The 23,218-nt window shown below is 38.1% G+C and overlaps 1 protein-coding gene across 6 annotated transcripts in view; it reads left to right on the plus strand.

The window, feature by feature from the left end:
- Positions 1-23,218, plus strand: part of LOC126366199 (SH3 and multiple ankyrin repeat domains protein 3) — a 248,622-nt gene that overhangs the window by 190,204 nt on the left and 35,200 nt on the right. The gene's annotated exons all lie outside the window — the stretch shown is intronic.

A 23,218-nucleotide genomic window follows, 5' to 3' on the forward strand; every position in this document is an offset into this window, starting at 1 on the left:
TAGGGTTCTTCATTGCGGCATAGGGTAAAGACATCTACTACCGAAGGGTTCAGATACTCAAAAGGAAAATTAGAACACTTATTGGATCATTTTGTTGTCACTCTGCTGTCAGTCCATCTATCTGTCAAGACCCTTTTTCTCGGGAACGTGTGAAGGTATCAAGTTGAAATTAACATTAATACTTGTATGTCCTTTGAAGCTGTAAAAAAGCAAACTTCTAAATCAACGCAATAGTTTTTCAACGGCAAAGTCAAAGCGTCGGAACCCTCACTTTTTAAGTATACCTGCTAAAACCCATCTTTAAAATCAAAAGCAAAACGAAACGCAAATAATGCTTGTGACAATTACGAGTAAGAGTTATTAACTTATTAGGGATTGCCCAAGCTGCGCCGTATAACGAGAGACATTATGTTACGCAACCAGCTCTATTATGCAGGTTTGTAGGCTTCGAGTTCGTGCCAATGTTCGTCCAACGTTGGCCCAAGGCTACTAAAATTGAACGGATAGGTATTTTTTGAGGAGCTCGGTGGCGTAGCGGGTAACCCGCTCGGTCTGCGATTGTTGAAGTTAAGCAACTTTCGCAAAGGCCGGTCATAGGATGGGTGACCACATAAAAAAAAGTTCATCTCAAGCTCCTCCGTGCTTCGGAAGGCACGTTAAGCCGTTGGTCCCGGCTGCATTAGTAGTCGTTAATAACCACCAATCCGCACTAGGCCCGCGTGGTGGTTTAAGGCCCGATCTCCCTATCCATCCATAGGGAAGGCCCGTGCCCTAGCAGTGAGGACGTTAATGGGCTGGTGATGAATGAATGAATGAGGTATTTTTTAAAAGAAGCCTTTGGTTAGAATAATGTAACTTTTTATTAGTGAAAGCAGTTTTTATCGGTAGATGTAGAGATTCCCTCCGCCCCGCACAAATTCGTATCTGGCGCCTGCCTCACCCCCTCTGGGTGTTACTTTAATCAAGCCACTAAGGAGTGAGAGGGAATGTATCTCTCTCGCTCTTACGCGTTAAGCGATATATATTTTTATATGGAGTGTCTGGAGTGTGTCAATACCAAGTATAACTACGAGTTGTTGATAAGGGCCTGAGTAATATTATTCCTTATTCTATGGCCTGAGTTAACAGCTTCTGATGTCCAGTGGTTGAGCGTAAGACTCACGATCCGGAGCCCCCGGGTTGGAATCCTGGAGGGGACATATCACAAAAAAAAAAACACTTTGTGATCCCTAGTTTGGTTAGGACATTACAGGCTGATCACCTGATTGTCCGAAAGTAAGATGGTCCGTGCTTCAGAAGGCACGTTAAGCCGTTGGTCCCGGTTACTATTTACTGATGTAAGTGAGTAATCGTTACATGAGCCATGTAACAGAGCCAGGGGCCTTTGGCGGCTCAATCATAACCCTGACACCAGGGTTGATTAGGCTGGTATTCCACCTCACAACTCACACGATAAGAAGAAGAGGGCCTGAGTTGTGTTTGTCTGGCAACCCTAAAGTACTTTATCTTGTGTATGATTACCAACTTTGCAACACGCTATTTGCAGTAATAGGAGCGCTGAGCAAACACACAAGACGCACTGAATTAAGGATTCGGTTTGCAGTTCCGTGCAGTTGCTTATAATTTGATAATTTCAATGACTTTATAAACTGCGGGCTTTGAATTATGGACTCGGTATTTTAGTCCAATTACTTACCATTAATTTCTGGTTCTGGACCACAGGGGTCGCCATAATTTTCAAACAAGTTAAACATGGAATGTTATACTTTGGTGTTACAAAATAATACACCACCACCAGATAAACCTACATAACCTGTACGGTCACGAGCATTAATATGCATACACTTTGGTACCATGTCACATTAACTTTTTTGACAAATTGAACTGTAAGTCTCACTAAATGTCAAATATGTTAGTGCGACAGAGTCCTAAAGTGGGTACAGACAGACTGTACCTGTACCTGTCTGTCTGTGTCTGTGGTGTCCGGAAGTAATAAATGCTTCTTTCTTTTTTCTTTCATAAATATTTTTAAAAGCGCTTCGTCTAAACTGTAGAAAACCTTTGAAAATCGACACTATCTGTATAAGTACATTATTTTTTTGACCAACCCTACACACACAAAATCATAAAATGAAAATACTGCGGTTTATATTACCTACTGTCAGTGAGCCATGTAATATCTCATATACTTAGTTTATATTTATAATACAAAGTGCGTGAAAACAGCTTTACATTCATTTTCGTTTAATAAAGTCTAAGCTTGCCATATTTTTTTCACTAAATCGTAAAGAACATGTCCCTGTAATGTAAAAAACCGTACAGAATCTTAAAAAAAAACTTATTCTAAATAATAATTGGTTTAGATACAAAATTGATTGATTGATTTGGTTTTGGGTCGAAAAAATGACAAATCCAAAATTCCCAATTGTAGCAACGTTCGAATAGGGTAGTTTCCAACTAGTCAAATCAGTTTTTTTTAAGTTTTTACTAAACGTCAAAACACGAAATTACTACGGAATCTGTATGAAAAACCAACCGTCATTGAAAAACATGATAAAATGTCGCACTTATTATTACAATATTCTTTATTAAAATTCATAAATAAATTAAAGAAAAAATAAAACGTTGTTTGTCACCTTTAGATCTGTCTTTATTTAGTAATAAGAATTTTATAATTTATCTTTGACCTAGAAACTACCCAATTTTTATATTATTTTATTACAAATCCATTTATCTAATCTATTTTCGAAACAAAATCAATTTGAATTACGAACTCACACGGCGCCATTACGCGAACCGGCTATTATCGGTTTTCTGAATCGATAATCGGTAATCTGAGATCTCGGGAGCGTCGCGGGCGCGAATCTGATGGAACGTCTAATCTTCCTGCTTCTAAGTAGTGTAGCCAGGTTCCATGTGGTAAAATGCGGGACGAGAGTAAAAAAACGGGAATTAACTATTTAGTATATGTAGACAGGCCGGATCCAGATCTCTTCAACCAACCAGAGGGAACATAAAATTTAGAACATACACCAAGAAGATAAGGTTCTCAAGGTTATTGTAGTGGTAATGATGGTATTGGTAATCGATAAATCGGGACATTGGAGTCCCGCGCAGAGCTTACGCGAGGCAAATTTTACAACCCCTGAAAATCGGGACAACACTACGAAGAGACAATGGAAACAGATAAACAGCTAAGGATGGTAAGATTCGTTTATTACTGATACGCTTAACGCGCCCTTTATATTGGCCATTACCGAGATTTAGATAGTGCGATCTTCTCTTGTTTCTCATTGTTATCTTACTAGGAGCGATGTAGCATTTGTTTATTGGGCGTGGAATTCATTTTGTTTCTAAAATGTCCGTACATTTTAAGCCCGGAGAAAATTATCTGTTGTGGGCGTAAATTTACGTACGATTGTGTTTCTGAACCCAAACTCTGATCCTACAATAATATTGAGTGTGGAATTCATATCATACGAGTATTCACGCCATGTTACGTGCGGTACGAGAAGTGGTTACCAATTACTTCTCACACCTATAATAACTTGATTGTTCCATGCGCATGCGCTCTGACCATTCATGAGAATGACCCACACCGGTAATGTATGTCGGGGGAGGATCTTCTCTTCTATCGTGTGGGTTGTTAGGTGAATTCCCAACCTCATCAACCCTGGTGTCAGAGTTATTATTGAGCCGCCAAAGGCCCCTGACATGACTCATGTAACTACTGTTTACTTACATCAGTAAGTAGTAACCGGGACCAACGGCTTAGCGTGCCTTCCGAAGCACGGATCATCTTACTTTTTGGTCAATCAGGTGATCAGCCTGTAATGTCCTAACCAAACTAGGGATCACAAAGTGATTTTTGTGATATGTCCCCACCGGGATTCGAACCCGGGACCGGATGGGCAAATCAAAGGCTACGTCAGAAGCCTAAGTTGCTAAGGATTTCATGAACCGTGCTTCCAAGAGCTTTTAAGCAGTTGGTCCCGACTACTATTTGCTTACAAGTATGTAAATATTTAGGGCCTCTGGCGGTACCCATCTGGCAATACCCCTGACACCAGTGTTGATGGTCAGTCATTGGCCTCACAGAGAAGGGAGAGAAGATCCCCTATATAGATATGCCAATCCAGCAGAGTAGTAGCGTGTTAAAGCTGGTTATGGTGTTTCTACATTATGTAGGTCGATGAGTCCCACATGACGCAGTCCCAGTCATCGCCCCCTGGGGGAAACCAAATAAGCCTCATTGTGCCCTTCCGGGGGGAGAGGCCGCGTCCGCATTAGTACTATAACTAATAAAGCAAACATCTGCGGATGTATGTATGATCGTATTATTTTATCAGTACCTGTACTTATATATCAACTCACACGCGTAACCTAGTCGGGCAGACAGAGTCACAAGTAATCTGACAGTAGGATAAAGATAAAGATTTTTATTGTGCATTTTAGGTACAGTTATAGATAATAGTTGCAGTTATAGTTGCAAATTACGTCTCACTAAATTTTGCCTTTGCAGGCACATACACATTTTACACAGGCAATGATATTTCATTTCACACCATATTTCATTATAACATAAGAGAAAGAAAACAATAATAATAATAACAATAAAAAAATCAAAAAATTATTAAAGAATATATACAATGAATAAGTAGGTCTATGAAATAACTATTTAGTTTTCATTCAAAAATTCTTTGACGTCATAAAAACATTTTTGTGCAAGCCATGTCTTAAGAGCAGTTCTAAATTTGTTCATATTCATAGTTGTAAATGACTTGCAGCCACTTTTGTTTGATGCGAAGTCCCGAGATCGACGATATGCCGCTTAAGATATAATTTTTACCGACTTCAAAAAAGGAGGAGGTTCTCAATTCGACCGTGTATATATATATATATTTTATGTTTGTTCGGGCATAACTTCGTCGTACATGAACCGATTTTGATAATTCCTTTTTTGTTCGAGAGGAGATATTTAAAGGACACATATTTTTCGATCAGTTTGTTTTTTTCTCTAACATGCGTGGCACGTGTTTTTGTTCGTAGTTTGACAAAAGGACGTGACTTATTTGGGTTCACATATTAGCACCAATCGACAAAACGATACAATTATATCGTGAGAATCGATAAAATAACCGTGTCAAAATTTGATCACGTTGCGCATAGCCCTACAGAGAAAAATATGTTTGATTTGGTCTTTTTGATTGCTATTATTATTGGTTCGGAGATTTACGGAATCCTATTGCATGAGCCCGACTCGATGTTGGCCGCTTTTTGTTACATATTTAATATCATTGTGTCTGTCAAGCTCTGAATCCATAAATACCAGCATATAATTAATTGCACATTGTGCCGTTTCCCACATGATTGTTGGTGTTGGTGGTTTACCCACAGTTGGGGAATGGTACACACACAAGCGGGTCAAGTAGCACAGTTTAAATATGAATGTTGCACCGACAAAATTTTTGACTTTTAAAGCCCCGCTCACAGTGAACGCGGGTGCCTTTTTTTTTGACGTGACTTATTGTAGATTTGCCGCAGATGGCATTAACTACTTGGCCGGACAAATGGGGAGCGTTGAAGGCTCTCACCCGGTACAACGTTTAAGACAACAGGCCTGAGGGTGCCCAGTTGGGCGCGAACCTCGGCTCAGGGCGTCGTCTGAAAGGAAAAATATTTGAAAGAATTAATCGACCCTAGTGGGTCGATAGCGATAAGCGCTGAATGAGGGAAATCGTCGACCACGCCGGCGGGGTCGGTATCGGGGTCCTGAAGTGTTTGGTGTCGCGAGCTGATTGGCTGCCTCTATGGCATGAGTAATCGGGTCGTCGGGAGAACGCGGGTGCCGTAGCATATCACATACTTACATAACATAGCACCACGCGGGTAGATATCCTGAAAGGGTTACACGTATACATTTTAAACATGGTGTTAGTGACATCGTAACGAAAACTTTGAGGCATGATCAGACCATGATTCTGAGTTGATATCAAAAGGATTTTCCGTCGCAAAACTATTTTAGATCTTATCTTATTTAGCCTATTCGATCCCACTGCTGGGCAAAGGCCTCCCTTGATTTTAACACTCCTCTCGACATTGCGCGATCTCCGGCCAACCCTTCCGATTTACGAAATTCCAGTTAATATCAACTCAGAATCATGGTCTGAATCATCCCCCCCAGTAGTCGTTACGATGTCACTAACACTCTGTATAGGTACACCCACTCTTCACCAGCGCCAGTGCGGGCGCCGCCGTTTTCACACCGGGTCAAAATTAAAAACCACAATTTTTCACCTAAATTGAACCTAGTTTGTCTATTATGAGGTTTTTTTTTTAAATCACAACCGAATGTGATTTTCAGAAAAGTCGCCTTCGTGTTTTTCACTTCTTCTATCGTGTGGATTGTGAGGTGAATTACCAACCCCATCAACCCTGGTGTCAGGGTTACTACTGAGCCGCCATAGGCCCCTGACATGACTCATGTAACGACTACGTACTTACATCAGTAAGTAATAACCGGGACCAACGGCTTAACGTGCCTACCGAAGCACGGATCTTTTTACTTTTTGGACAATCAGGTGATCAGCCTGTAATGTCCTAACCAAACTAAAGAAATGATTTTTGAGATTTGTCCCCACCGGAATTCGAACCCGGGACCTCCGGATCGTGAGCACAACGCTCAACCACATGACCACGGGGGCCGTGTGTTATTCACTGTAAATCGACGATAAACATTATTGGAAACATCATTGTTTTTATTTTATTGCTTACGGAATTATATAAGAACTTATATACCTCACAATAACGTGTTTATTATATGCCCCCGCTCCCGGTACCTCCCACCTCTGAGTGTACTGAGCTTAAAGCATTTGCTTTTGTTCGGCCCAGTTGGAAACTTTACGCTTTACGGAATGAGTTGGAGCTTACGTCGCTTGTAAATTTGGTAGAGTTATAATTACCTACTGCGAAGTTGAGAGTGATGACTCGCAAAATGTAGCGCCTCATAACACAAACATACCTACAAAAAAACATTAAAGACTAAAGCCCCAAAATACCGGTAAAGACGTTTTTTTTGACGTGACTTATTGTATCTATATTTGCCTCGGATAGCACTAACCACTTCTTCGACGTCGCGAGCTGACTCATCTGCAATTTTTGGCGAAATTGATTTACACCTTTTAAAATTGTCAATAAGCCACAAATCACTTTAGCAAAAAAATATAGTTATATAGATATAGATACGTCAGTTAGCAAAATCAGCCACGATATATGGAGCTGTGACATTTACCGCTGTGTAGTATCTTCTTTATAAATATAGAAATAAATGATGATAATGGTTCTTGTATTGATAATGGTTATTTGTCTGTGCTAAATTCCACTCGTTATTATACAACAAATAACGGTCATTTTGTAAACTAGGCTATCTCTGTGACTATATTTGTTCATAATATTTATTTATTCAAGCATTACAAATGCATGCGGTGTGATACGTCGAAAATCAAATTAATCTAATTAACTATTTTTTTTTAAAGTTAGTTCTTCATGTCGATTAAAAGCAAGTTTCACAGCGACACTCTAAATCGACCAGCATGCATGAAACTTTTGATAAGAGTGGAAGTAAATGGTGTGCCAGAATCGTAGCAGCCATGATTCGTCGTATTTTATTGTGAAGAAACGATACAAACCTCTTCATAATTTGTACAGCCATGAGCAATATAATGTGCCCACTTTAGGACTCTGTCGCACTAACATATTTGACATTTAGTGAGACTTACAGTTCAATTTGTCAAAAAAGTTAATGTGACATGGTACCAAAGTGTATACATATTAATGCTCGTGACCGTACTGTTGCCGAACTACTAAATCGATAATTAGGCTATCGATTGTTGACTTTGAAAACATCAATAAGTACTAAGTATCAATAGTTCATTTTATTGCTTTTTTTTAAACTTTCGGTAGGCAACACTAATACACAGCACAGTCTTCTTTACATACTATGCGGTGATGACCCCGCCGAGATCATGTTTGAAATGTCCCACCATTCGAGTTCACTTTACCCCAAGTCCCATACAGGAAAGTAATTGTAAGCACACCCAGTCTAAGTCACTGTACAAACCATGTGTGCACTAATGGCACTGTCCGCGCCAGATTTATGTATTTATTGTGTGGGCAATAAATAACTAGATATCTCTATTAAAACCCGCCGTGTAAATCAAAAGTAATTGGCTTTCTACGTGCTATTTGCCGCAAAAATATATGTAGGTACCTAAGTGATATATTTGTTTGTTTTGAATAATTAGAAATTATTTTTCTACCATTATGCTCTTTTCTACTCAAAAGGAATCGTGAAAACAATGAGTGATTTATCAAAATTAAAACACATAATAACGGATTCTTACCGCGTTTGAAATAGGAATATGAGACTCCCGATATTTCGACACTGTTGCAAGTGACATGATCACGGGATGACTAATGAGATTGGAGTAGTTTTAATTATGATAACCGCGTAAACTTAAAACAATGATTTATCAAAATCAACCATCCTTTTTGTTATACTATTTTAAAGACTAAGAATAAACTAATGAATGTATAGCTTCCGGCCAAAAAGTGAATACCAACCGAAACAAATCCGTACTCAATGCAAGAGTAAGGACATGTCTGTTATCTTTCCATGCTTAAACCGCTGAACCGATTCAGATAAAATTCGGTATGGAAACCGTTTAAGACCTAAGAGAACCCGGAAATCACCCCCCCCCCCCCCCCCCCCCCACACACACACACACACACACACTAGTGAAAATGGGATGGAAAATCGTGTCGCATGTGATAACCGAAATCCACATGAACAAAGTCGCGTACAGAAAGCTAGTCAGATAAACAAGTCACAATAAATCTCCGTTTTTTTTTTTTTTATTTAATCCACTGTACTGGCTCAATACTCGACAGGTTACAACAGACCATTTATTTGTAACCATTGTAATTTTTGTCACAGCTGTCAATCACATTACCTTTGCAAGTATTTATAACTAACCCAATTAGTTTTAGCTTGATAGAAACAGTACAAGTAACGAACTCTTTAGTGACACCGTAACGAATACTGAGGAGGGTGATTCAGACTATGATTCTGAGTTGATATCAAGTGAAATTTCCCGTCGGAAAATTGATGTGTTTTTTATAACATATTTTCAGTTCTGATACTTTTGTACAGCTATAACGGCTCTTAAGATTTGACTACCATTATCAGTTAAGACGCAGCACGTGCGGATTTCCTGTCTCACTCGCACGTACGCGGTAAGGCTGCAAACTGTAAAAATGAGATTTTTGTATGGAGTGTCCGGTGTGTGCTTCAGCATTGAAATTAGAAAGATTGTAAAAAAATCGCGAAAGAATGTAGAACGATTGTCTTTTTTTTAATTGATTCTGTATTGTTATTGTGTGTAGCGTCCTTTTATAATAAATAATAACTTCTTTATCTGGCATCATATTCCTGGTACTAGAAGACCAAACAACACCCTACTTTGACCCTGGCTATACCACCGCCCGGTGGCCACTTTACTACACCCATCGTTAGAGTCCTAATTGCGGATTATTCGCTAAATTCCTCACAGGTGTAAACGGTAGATAATGTCGGGTCGGGAGAGGTGAAGGTAATGAATGCGGCCACGGAATGTTTTGGATACAAGTGCAGAAGTTGAAATAGTTGTTCAAATAAAAACTTCATTGGGTTATTAGAAAAAGAAAACAAATCAATCAATTTATTTGCGAGAACACATAGAATACAAATAAAGGTGGTAAAATAATTCAAATAACAATGTTGTGACGTGTTCGGTGTGCATGCAGGCGTACAAATATACATAAAAAAAAATAATAAAGAAAAATTGAAAATTATACTTATTATAAAATTACAAAATTTAATTATTTAAAAAAAGTTCAAGTTCGAAGTTTATTTTATTGACTTACTTAACAGTGAAAATCACGTAGGTAAGCGCATTTTAGAAAAATCACATTCGGATGTGATGTTTGTTAACAAAACTTTGCAATAGACACAGTATCAATCTAGGTAAAAATTGTGATCTAAAATTTTTACCCTTACGTAATTTCTTATTCTTAAATTGTTCCCACAAAACAAGTCTAAACAAATATACATTATTGCATTCAAATAAAGTAACAGTTACAATAAGACTAACCCACCATCACGCTTACTCACAACATATTGTACATAGAGACATAAATATTTATATGCACCGCATTACCATAAACAGTAACCCAGTGGCGATATTTTGTAAACATGAGAAAAATAGAGAATATTTACAAAGTCTCAGATTCTGCTGACATCAGTAAATAATCAAATATACATACATATTTAGAGCGTTGTATCTGTCCGTCCAATCTCGCAGCATTTCATTTGGAGCCCGGCCAAATGTCGCGACCAGCACTTTCTTTGCTTATGTTTTCTTTACGTACATTTCTACTCGAGTATTTCTAGTTACTCTTCAGGATGGGCTACAGTTGGGTTGCGAGAAAAATAAAGAAATCAAGGGGGTTAAAAAGGCCACATAGAAGCAATTCACTCAATAAAGGAATATTGCCACATAGAATCAATTCCCTCACAATATTGCCAGTACATACATTGTACTCAACAATGGTCTAACAGATTCTCGATGATTTCACATAACATACGAAGACCTCTACCAGTAGGGCTAACATGCGCAATGTGATAAAAAATTGTCACAGTCATTATATCCAATCTGACGATATAATTATGTCGTTTTGCGGATTGGTGTCAATATGTGATCCCATATAAGTCATGTCGTTCTGTCAAAATACGAAAAAATCACGGGACACGCATGTTAGGGAAAAAAACAAACTTATCAATTTCGACAAAATTTATTGAATCGATCGATAATTGTATCACCGGCCGACCTGGGTCTTTACCTACAGGTTAGGTAAAGACCCAGGTCGCTAAGAGATAAATTGCAGTTATCTACCATTGGTAGGTATTGGTTTCCAATCATCAACAAAGAACTGTTTTTTTTAACTTTATTAACATCTGGTGGCAGCAAATGAGATGAAAAGCGCGGCAAAACTAATTAAACAGCAACTTCTCAAGAAAATGTCAAAAACAGTCAGCAAAATAATTCGATTTACATTGTCTCAAAGCACGATATAAAAACAATAGAACGTTAACACGTCCTATTCAAAGAAATATATTATTGTATTTTCTTCCACCACAGTCAGCCCTAAGCGAAGACAAGCCGGCGAAATGCGAAAGTAGTTTATTAGTTTAAGACAACAATAACTAAAGTGGCTTCCCAACTCAGTCGGTTAACTTGCTTATTGATTTAGGGATGATTGCATTATTTATCGCTCAGTGGGGTAAACTACAGACTTCAGTTTTCTTATTATTACTTATTGGGGTGATGAAAATGTACTTAGTTCAGAGAATAAGCAAAATAAGTTGTTTTCGAAGTTTTATGAAAGTCCTTATGATCGTTGTACACTTAACGAATTGTGAAACTATTTAGGAATTAGCTTTTTGACAACAATAAGCAAGACAAATAACTTCGAATTTCAAAACGTGTCCTGAATGATAACGTTCAGACAGACACAGGCACAATCGGTACATATTGAAGTCCTGCACTGGATTTGTTGGCACGGGTTATATCGAGCAACCAGTACCAAAGGACGCAGCCAATACTCTCTACGTGGATAAACGTCGTACGGCTATTGGTCGAAACCCTCGATAAATTTCGCTTAGATGGATATGAACAGGTTATCAAGCCATTGCCCATATCTCTATCTATCTACTCAGCCTATATCTACCCAGTGCTGGGTATATACCTCTTCTCTTTCACGCCATCCTTTCCGATCCTCTGCAAGTCTCATCCATCGCCCATATAGACAGTTTTATAACAAATAATTATGTGTCGTTATGTGTATCGCTCTAGATCTTCAACATCGACCACAAAATCTTTTTTTTCCAGCGACAACTTTTATTCGATTTTTAAACCGTTGGGAAACAGTCGTACTAGGTACTTACGACAAAGCTCCGTCCACGTTCTAATTGGACATAATGAAATAATTGTCACGGCGATCGATGAACCGACGCGGCTCATTCAGTGGTATTCTGTGAACATACTCCCGCCCGTAATACGTAATGAGTTCAGCAGAAGAGGACAAAAAGACAGAAGAAGACAACATGCAGCCGCTTTTGATACGAAGCCCTAAGATGTTAGGATAAATCGTATAGGGCAAACCTTCTTTGTCCATTTAATGGTTTAACATGAACACAATTTGTGTACTTATCGGTTTTTACGACATAGGTACCCGGGAAGATATGTAACTAAAGACTACACACGTTTCATGTCTTTTTACACACTTCCACGTCAGCATAGAAGAAATAAGTATTTTATGAAACTTGATCACATACTTTCTTGTACGTATCTATATTATCTTGAAATTTTTAAATCTTAGGTACGTATACAAACGTAAAACCTCTGGAAAAATATCAGATACTCGCATTTATAGTTTGATTTTCCTGTCCGCTACCCACATCCGCACACGTGTAGGACTAGAGAGCAATTTCTGCAGAATTCTGGGCTTTTCCGATATTTGCTGCTATTTTTACACAAGTTGCAGAATCATTGTTCTGTATTCCCAGTTTTGTAGAGTCGGGACATCCGCAAGTAGGAGTGGTCCACACAAATCACGGCTAATCTCTGGACACATCACGATCCCAGCTGCGGTACTGGGGGTGCGCATCACTTGATTCTCACTCGATTGAAAGACATTTTAATAAAACTGTGAAAGTAGACGTTCAAGTTGAAGGATGGTTTGAAGTATTAGAAACTAGAAAACAGTGTGGAAGAAGATATTTTTTGCTTCAGAAGGTTACCCAATCTTGGTGATGAGATCATTAATATCATACTTACATTACATGAATAACCTGATATACCTACCCTTACTAAGGCCTCACGTATCCTGGCTACCATAAAGTGTTTATATCACAAATACAGTCGAAATATCATGGTACCACGGTAGAAACGGCCTGCATTGTCCGCGAGTGCGCGAGATCTCGTTTGTCCGCGCTGCGCCCGCGCCGACGCCGCGACGGCCGCACTGTCGTCCATACTCGTTCCAGCTCCGGATATTGTTAGATTGGAAGCCTACTACAAATACTTCAGAGACGTTTGTATTGTTTCACACCGTATTCATTAGGAGCCAGCCCTTCAATGTAATTTATGATCGTTGACATTTACGTAGGTAAAGCGATAGCATAATGAAATGCCCACGACAGCGTATGTAATAGCTTAATGTCACTATGTGTTGAACACATCTCTAATTATTAACCAAATGGAGTACCTACAGCATTTATGATACATAGATACAATGTCGTTTAGTCTTCCTACCGATTATTCAAATTAAAGGCATAAATATTCGCAGGCCGTAATTTACAGCCCACGGTATTTTGTTACCCTAATCCTTATTAAATCAAAACTTCCTGGCTCAAAATCACCACTTAATTTTTTAAAGTTAAACGAACCTAATAGATGAATTTCAAATTCACCTGAATATTCTTCCACTTTCTTCGCAAGATCAACAATGCGAAATCGCCATCTTGAAATTCAAAATGGTGGCTTTAACGAAATGGCGCGGAGAATTAGTCAATTAATTATAGTTAATACATGGGGCTCGTAAGTTATACATGGGTCTTAGCAGAATGTTGGCGAGTTTGTACGGAGCTATTAGTTAAATGCAAATAGTTAAGACCGCGCAATAATACTGTCAAGAGTGATATTTCGTATTAGAAACCTCCACTCTGTGAATAAAATAAAATCGTATAAGTATTCATAAATTAACTCCAGCAAATCGCTTTTTTCCTTTTTCACGCCATATGTTTTAGAACCGAACATGAATGATGTAAAACGTTTTCGGAAACTTATTCACTGTAATGCGTAGGCTATAAATTTTATTTATTAGCGCAAAACTTTACTTGAAGTGCAATATTATGTTCAGAAAACTTTATTTTTTTGCTATATTTTGCTCAAAGACAGACAACAAATAAATGCATGCTTTGAATGCTGTTCCGCCCACAATAGTCATTGCTGTCTAATTATATGCACTTAAATTAACATTCCTCGTATACAAGTTCATTTTATAATGCTGCTTGCAAGTGGAGACACGGATATATGCGAATACTTTGATTATGAATTATACAATACAATGCGAAAACTGTTTATTGCTTAAACACATAAGAAAAATACCAATTACAAATAGGACAAAAGAAGTACAATAGGAGGCCGTATTTGAAATTACGAAGAAAAACGCTGTAATTAAATATAATAATCATAATTATACCTATGACATCTACGAAATATTTAGGAACTAACTATCTAGGTAATGGCCCCGATTCCAGCAAACACCTCCTAATTTTATTTTAAATTTATTTTACCTATCATTTTCTTATCCATGGAAAAGGAACGGAACGGATGATTGACAGCTGTTAATTTTAAAATGCATAAGTGAATGAATGAATAACCCGCGCGAATCAAATAGGCATCTCGCTTGTATGCAACCCGTTTGACGTGAGCTGTCAACTTAATTCCGTCGGGTTATTGGCCAACGTAAAGTTTTGAGAGGGTTGTTTCAATTTCTGCCTAAAATTAACGTGTGGACCATAAATGTTGTCTGTCGATTTATCCGTTACTTTCCTTTTGGTAAAATAAGGCTAAAATAAGATGGTTTGTACGGGAATCAGCACCAATGTTACCATTAGTAGAAAGTGCCTACAGTAGGAAAATTCATATGTATTAAAAGCAATTCTGTGCTTGCTTTTAATAACGGATCTCCGTTTAGTAGTAGCATCCTTGTAGAAACTACCTAACACTAGGAGCAGGAAAATCGTGAGTGCAATGACTTTCCCCTGCTGGTTTTCCCCACAGTGGGTAGGTATACCTAACTTATTCAATAAGATTATCTTCAAGGCATTAAGTTTGAAATTGATATTTGAGAATAAACTTTATTTCTTCTTGTTAGTCTACCTTCAGATTTTTTATTTCTTAAAGCTTCTTGTGTTTACAAGTTAATAAAAGTAAGCAAAGTCTAGGACTACTTATTAAGTATTCCTATTGTCCACAATTTCGAGTATAGGTAGGTACTCAAAGTACGATAGATCGGTATATATAAGTAGGTAAGTACAAAAGGCTCTCAATCTCAAAAGCACAGTACCCCTTTTACCTCATCAATTGGCCTTAAAGTATGTGGAATAATACATCAGCGCAAGAATATTCCTGACCGCATAATTCGCGGCCATTTGTCACCGGGACAATGCGCGCGCGCCTCTTTGGCCTTTACTCGCGACTCACTAGCGCCATCTCTCGATTAATTTGCATAACTTGGATTAGGACCGCGGAAGCAAATCGGCAGTAAATCAAATATGTAATATTGCGAACATCTTGTCTTTTATTGCTTACATAGATTTGTGAAACGTTTACGTTTCTCTGTTTGACTGGTAGTAAAAAAACATACTAGATTGCGTTTATCCGCTTATAACTTTCAACGTAACTGTAACCAAATTCAATTCAACAGTTATATAAATTCTTCCTAGCTACTTCAAATACCAGCTCCTTGAACCAACATAATTAAAATTGCCTCAACATAATTACTTCTATACAGAGAACTATCTTTAGGAATCTCTTTGAAGCGGTGATGGCGGCATTACTTAGCTGTTTGTATGGCGAAATTGGTGAAGGTATGCTGCAGGGGTTTGCATGTTAGGCAGAGAGACAGCATGTTAGCCTTAGGAAGTACGCGGGCCGATGTCCGTCTTGACTCCAGACTGATGCCAGTGGTGTTACTATTCTACAAGAGGAACGTGGAACTACAGCTAAACTGGAAGAGACAGTGTGAAATTCCTGCGCTTTTAATCTTTAATGTTTTTTTGTAACCATATCCAAAAGAACAATTCTTCAAGATAAACAGAAACAGAAAATGATAAAGATTGACGTCTGTGATCATTTTGTATATTTGTCTACTTTTACATTATATTAATTACAGTTATTAGAAAATCATTTGACCGCATTTGCTGACGTCACCTCACTTATGATATGATAGAAAGATCGATTTAGGAGTAGAATAAGCTTACCTACCTAGAAAAACCCATTTGCTATGACCGTAATTAATGTTTAATGATCCTGAAATAGTCGCTGTCACTGAAGAGAAATGGATTATGCTTCTATTATTTTTACTGCAATAGCAGTGAGAATAAAGATTTCAGTGTCTCACATTAACATCTATATATCCTATCTCAATCAGTCGACCGTTTTGTCTATCATTAGATTGATTTTGCAGTACATAGGTATATTAATAAGCAATAAACCCGTACATTGAACTATTTCTCTTTTGTTTTTTATTTCCTGTGTGTACTATAAAGTATTTGTTATGTTATCGTACAGTTATTTTATATCATTTTTATTTTTATTATATTTGTACAATATTATGTACCAAAGAAAATTTATCTCTAAGAAAGATATTTCACACATTTACTGGTTTCACTTTACTGGGTTTCACAAGACATTTCGGAAATCATTTCCATAGTTTCGGCATCTCTGGCGGCCGTATCCCCCGCACGCGGCCGATCATTCCGGCCATCCTCAGGGCCTGATTATCGGTCATTACCGTGCGTCGGCGCATCGTGTCATTACTGCATTTTTGTTCATTCCCCGCTCTTCCTTTCCCGTGTAATTCAACGTTCGAGAGAATAATCGGTTCGTCTATTTTAAGGTGTATGTAACTTTCCTACGGTAGGTATATCTACTAAGTATATTAGGTATACCTGTAATACCACCTTAAAAATAAAAAATAAACCAGGGATGAACGTGGGTTTAATTATTTGACAGCTAAACAAAATTGAATCCAATTATCATACAATTCGACTGAACTTAGCTTGGCTGTCAAATACTTAAACCCACGTTCATCCCTGTTTTATTTTTTATTTGTAAGGTGGTAGAGTTTCGCGTTAGGTCACAATAATTGTACCTGATAGCAAGAGAAGGTGTAGTCTAAAGTAGAACTGGTAGAACTCACTAACCTAAATAAGTCTACTCAATCAGGCCGTTGCAGCTTTAAATTACTATTTTATTGTAAATTTTTCATATCATAAACAGCCTGTATACGTCCCACTGCTGGGCACAGGCCTCCTCTCAATCAACCGGAGGGGGTATGGAGCATACTCCACCACGCTGCTCCACTGCTTGTTGGTGGAGGTATTTTTACCGCTAATAGCCGGGACCAACGGCTTAACGTGCCCTCCGAAACACGGAATCATCTTACTTTTTCAGGTGATTCAAAGGATTTTTTTATTGAAATATAAATATGTATATTATACATAATTATAAGCCATTTCAGGGACCTATGGCGGCTCAATGGTAATCCTGACAACAGGGTTGATAAGGTCGGTCATTGATCTCACAACCCACACGTAAGAAGAAGCTTTAATAGAATAATTGCAAGAATATAGTCATTACTTATCCCATTTACCGTGAAAACGTGCCACTTTTAAGTGTCAACATTACAGCACGATAATAATAAATATAAAAAAGTAAGTATCCCAGTGACGTGACATGAATGTGGGTCAGCCATTAAGTTAACCAAAAACTCTATTAAAACTTTCCAACAATTACCCACATTATACTTACTTTTGCTTTCGTTTTTATTTCGTTCAAGCACCGAAGCGCCTTTTATGAACTTTTATTACAGTAATTCTTTGGCTTAGAACTGTTTTTAGACCATAATATTGAAATTGATATTATCTTCTTCTGTCGTGTGGGTTGTTAGGTGTATTATCAACCCCATCAACCCTACTGTGAGAATTACTATTGAGCCGCCAAAGGCCTCTGACATGGCTCCTGTAACAACTGCTAACTTACATCAGTAAGAAGTAACCGGGACCAACGGCTTAACGTGCCTTCCGAAGCACAGATCATCTTACTTTCGGACAATCAAGTGATCAGCCTGTAATGTCCTAACAAAAATAGGGATCACAAAATATTTTTTTGCGATGTCCCCATCGGGATTTGAACCCGGGACCTCCGGATCGTGAGCCCAACGCTCAAACCACTGGCCGTTATACGGCAGATCTACAATAATTCGCATCGAAAAAAAAGTGTGCCACTTTTGTCTATTGTAAACACTGCTCCAAAAATAGCTACCGCACTCCTTTATAAGTGTGTTGCTTGTGTTATTGTTGTTGTGTTTTATTGTATAAATGTTGTAATATTATGCGTTGACAAATACTATCAACCACAAAGTTGAAACATGACACTTGCAATCACAATCTACGGAAACACAACAAGACAATCCAAACATTACTTAACGAGACACACCTCTCAACTCAGCAACTTTTAACAACAACATATCAAGCACCTTCCATTTTAGCGACTGTTTGTTTCTCAATACGCAGATCAAATGCCATGTAAAGCGACTCGCAGACGATGGACAGAAAAGGAGATCGGAATATTCCTTAATATCAAAAAGCTGTATTACCTGTGCAAGTTGTCATCTTACTACGAGTGATTCTTCTCTAAACGAAGAAAGCGAATTCGAGCCAGTCCATAAGTATTTTAAGTATATTTTCAGAATTGTAAAATATCCAATTTATAATTACAAAATCTTCTTCTTCGATAGAAGAAGAATTACAAAATGTTTTGAGCATAAACAACATACATAAGGGGGGTTAAAATGGCCACATCGAAGCAAGTCACCTAAGAAAGCAATAAAAATATTTGACATTTGTTTGCATTGCGCACTTTTATATGCGCAAATGTCATTGCAACATTTCTTTCTTAGGTGAATTGCTTCGATGTGGCGAAAAAAGTACTATTTAATATAAGTATATGGATTTGTATGGAGCTTGGCCAGAAACAACAGTCGACAATTCGTGTTAAACTTCTACACACGTTTACGAATATATCAACATTCAGATTCACCGTATAATCACACATAGGTAGCTCGGTCGTTCGAGGTACTTTATTGCACATAATAAACACAACATTACAAAAATCTTATCTTCAAATATCTTGCCTCGCGAGTTTTCTTTTATGGTATTTCTTTTTAAAGGACTATACGTCCACAATGAATGAGAGGCTACGTTCATCAAAAACAATATAGATGGCACTATACATATTTTTCTTCGTTTAACCTTCTAATTTCATGGATGACAGACATACGCATCCTGTATCTTTGTTTTTCGGTATAAATGATGACCCTTTTTATTACACCCAGGCACAATTGCATCTTCCACCTATTATTATTCTGATCAAAATAAAGAGAAGCAATATAGGTATCAACGTAATTCTATACATAATGTGATCCAAATATCAAGCAACAATTATTTTATATATGCTTCATTACAATGTATTTTGGAATAATTATGTACCCGAGTAATGAGAAGATAGTAATTATCACGTTGAAGCTGAACAACGCCATCTATATTGTTTTTATTTTGTAGCCTGGAAAATCCCTCATTGTCCGTCGCGTCGTGTGCGTAACGCCTAACATTCACTTTTTATAGCGAGCGTCAGATCTCAACTGATACATCCATCACCAGCTGGGGTCGGGTTCAGCAAATAATGGCGTTGTGTAACTCAGGGGTCAGTTGTTGACCACACACCGTAGCATGCCAATCAGTGTAAACAAAGTGTACGGTTGCGGTGTAGGTTGCAGTGGGTGGATACTTGTACTTTCGTTTTTAATCGTGTGAAGGAAAGGTTTTATTTTGGACATTATTATACAACAAAACTGTAGCACATTAATATACAAGAATTTAGATATCTTGCCATCAGTCGATCATCAAACTTTACATAAGATCACACCTATTTCCCGTTGGGGCATGCAGAGACCACGGAATTCTACTACTCCGAATTCTACTCCGATCCTGACACACCACTTTTGCTTCTTCCACTGTCATCAAATACTTCATGCATACGAGATCTCGCAAGATCTCGTCAATTTTTTCGGGATCAATCCCGAAGCACAATATGACGGGATCCCGTTCGAGATTGACGGGATTGGCCGGCAGTAGTCTTTTTACGTAGGTAGCTTTGTTTTTTACGTAGGTAACTTTCATAATCACCCGTAACTACTTTCTAATCTCCTTGACTTATACTTTTTGATTTGTTTATGCCGATTTCGAAAGAAAACATAATTATTTAGTTAATAATATTGAAGAATAAAGGATTTTGTTTTCTTTCACAAAATATTTTGTTTTTATTAACCTCACTATCACAAAGTAGCAGTTTTCATCATTTTCAGCCATTCTAAATTTACATTTTTTTATGAACTAGACGAGATCCCGAAAATTTCGGGGATCTCGAATTTGTCATCTCGAGTCGGGATTACATTCTCTACGCGGTACTCTACCACTTACACCCGTATCATAATTCAAAACTTCATTTTTAGATAATTCAAAAAAGGAACAATTGTCTCAATATCACGTCTCTTTTTTTTTTTTTTTTTTTTTTTTTTTTTTTTTTTTTTTTTTTTTATAATAAGATACAACATGTTCACGGTAGTACTACAGGCATACCATCGGACGGCCGACCACGGCCCCCATTCGCACTAGGATCTAACCTGTATTGCGGAAGCAGAAGCGCGACAGGCTACCAATACGTATTCCCGTATGTAACGTGACAAGGCATAATATCTCACTATGTTACTAGATTTGCAAACATATTCCCAACTAGATACATTCTGTTTATTTGGGAATATGGATATAATGATTTATATTGTAATGGATTATAGCATGCAAATTAACATTAAGTATAATAGAATGAAAGCCACTTGCGTGTGCGTGTGTGTTTGTGAGTTTGTGTGTTGAGTGTGTTGGTGAGTGCCGCAAAAGAGGTGTTTAGTGTGGAAAGAGCGAATGTGTGAACATAATTCTGAGTTGGTGCAGATTGGGCGGATGTAGCCCGGAGATGCACGACTGAGAGCAACGCGAGCAACTTAGTGTAGCCTACATTACCCTCAGAAGAGCTTCCGTTTCCTCGTAGTTCAGTTGTTGAAGCCACACCATAAGGTTTTTCTTAAGTTCGAACTTGTTAAGATGATAAATTTTTACTGCTTGGTTAATCTTATTATATAAGAATCCGCTTAGTACCCGGTGATGGCGCCTGGCTAGAGCGGTTCTATGCGCTACGGGGGGGCAAACTATGTCCGATCGACGCTTCTTGATGTAGATACCTGGATCAAATGGTAAGGCAGCGTGTTTTCTAATGGTGGTCTGGAGTACAAACAACTGTCTCACCGTTAACACTTTGCAATCTGCGTATAGATCGTCCGTGGGGAAAAGAAATGGCCTCCTTGTCATAACTTTAAGAACAGCCCGCTGTGCTCTCTCTAAGCGCAAGAACCTATCCTTGCAGGCTCCACCCCAAGCAGTAACACAATAGCCAAGTAAAGATTGGCAGAGTCCAAAGTATACCATTTTAATGGTGTCTGCATCAGTATAGTGGCGTAATTTTTTAAAAACGTATATTAACTTTCTAACTCGAGATACTAGTTGATTAATATGGTTTTGCCAATCCAGCCGTTCATCAATATAGACCCCCAGATATTTAATGCAAGTTTCTCTCGATAAGGACTGACAGTTGCAGGTAGTAGATTGGTTGGAACAAGTATGAGCTTTTAGGTCTAATGAGGTAGCTGATTTAGACTTCTTGAGATTAAAAGTGATAAAATTGGTTTTTGACAGATTCAGCGTCAGTTGATTCTGGGATAGCCAAAACATGACTATAGATAACGCGTACTCCGCCCGATCCCTAGTTGTTTTCCAATCAGGACTGCTAACAAAAATGGCAGTGTCATCAGCGTATGTATATATACTGCAGTGAGGTAGCTGAAGCCTGCACATATCGTTTATATACAAGATAAAGAGTGTTGGCCCCAAAATGCTACCTTGCGGTACTCCAAACAGCTGGTTATTTTCGTAGTCACTAGTCATTTTATTAATTGTAACAGCCTGGGAGCGTTCTGTCAGATAACTTTTGAATATTTCCAGCGACGAACCTCTTACACCATACCGTTCCATCCTCGAAATTAAGATAGGGACAGATATGGTGTCAAAAGCTTTGGAGAGATCTAGAAAAATCGCCAAGCATTTATTTTTTTTGTCCAGATTTTCAACCGCCTGGTCAACGAGAGAAGTAACAGCCATTTCCGTAGATTTATCCCGTCGAAAGCCGAATTGGTTCCGGGCAATTAATCCCTTAGATTCTAAATAACTTAGCAAGCGAACATTTAAGGCTTTCTCTAATATTTTAGATATTGTTGGTAGGACAGATATAGGTCTATAATTATTCATAATCTTTTTGTCTCCGCCTTTGAATACGGGATGAACCAGGGCTTTCTTGAGAGCTTTTGGAAATATGCCAGTAGAAAATGTGAGGCGACAAATGTGAGTGATCAAAGGTACCAAAACCACACGAGAGGACTTGAGTAGGCTGGCTGAAATACCATCCCAGCCGACAGCACAGTCACTTTTCAGACCCAAAATCAGGCGCTCGATTTCAGCATTATCGACATCCAGTAAAACAAGCGAGTTGGGCTGCGGAGGCAGCGTCGTATCTAAGTGGTGAGCCCCTTGTAGGTTTTTAGTTTTATTTGCCAATTGTCGTCCAATGTTTAAAAAATATGAGTTTACTGTGTTGAGTGATAGATTAGGGTTGTTGGGGCAAACATTCAATAGGTCCGCTGGCGGTGGAGAAATTTGTTTAAGATAAGTTAAGTTCTTGATAGTGTTCCATGTGGCTTTAGAATTATGTTTTGATTTGTACAGTTCGTGTTTGTTATGTGTGTGTTTAAGATTCTTTAGAAGTTTGTTAAGAAAATTTCGGTATCTCAGGTAAGTTATTTTTAGAATGTTATTATCAGGGTTTCTTTTAAGTTTGCCGTGCATTTTATCGCGGTTCCGCATACAGCGCAACAGTCCAGCAGTAATCCACGGCTTGATGTTACGTTTACTTCGTGATATAACAGCAATTCTTGTGTGCTTTTTAATAATATGTGTCAGGGATGAGATCAAACGGTTAGTGGCACAGTCAGGGTCACTAGCATTCAACACATCAGAAAAGTCAGCAATTGCTATATCTACGTGTATAGATCTATGATCAATATATGTCCGGATTTTATTAGTGGATGGTAATGTAGCACAAGTGAA

Source organism: Pectinophora gossypiella, chromosome 4, assembly GCF_024362695.1.
Source record: "Pectinophora gossypiella chromosome 4, ilPecGoss1.1, whole genome shotgun sequence".
NCBI classification, from domain to species: Eukaryota; Metazoa; Arthropoda; class Insecta; order Lepidoptera; family Gelechiidae; genus Pectinophora; species Pectinophora gossypiella.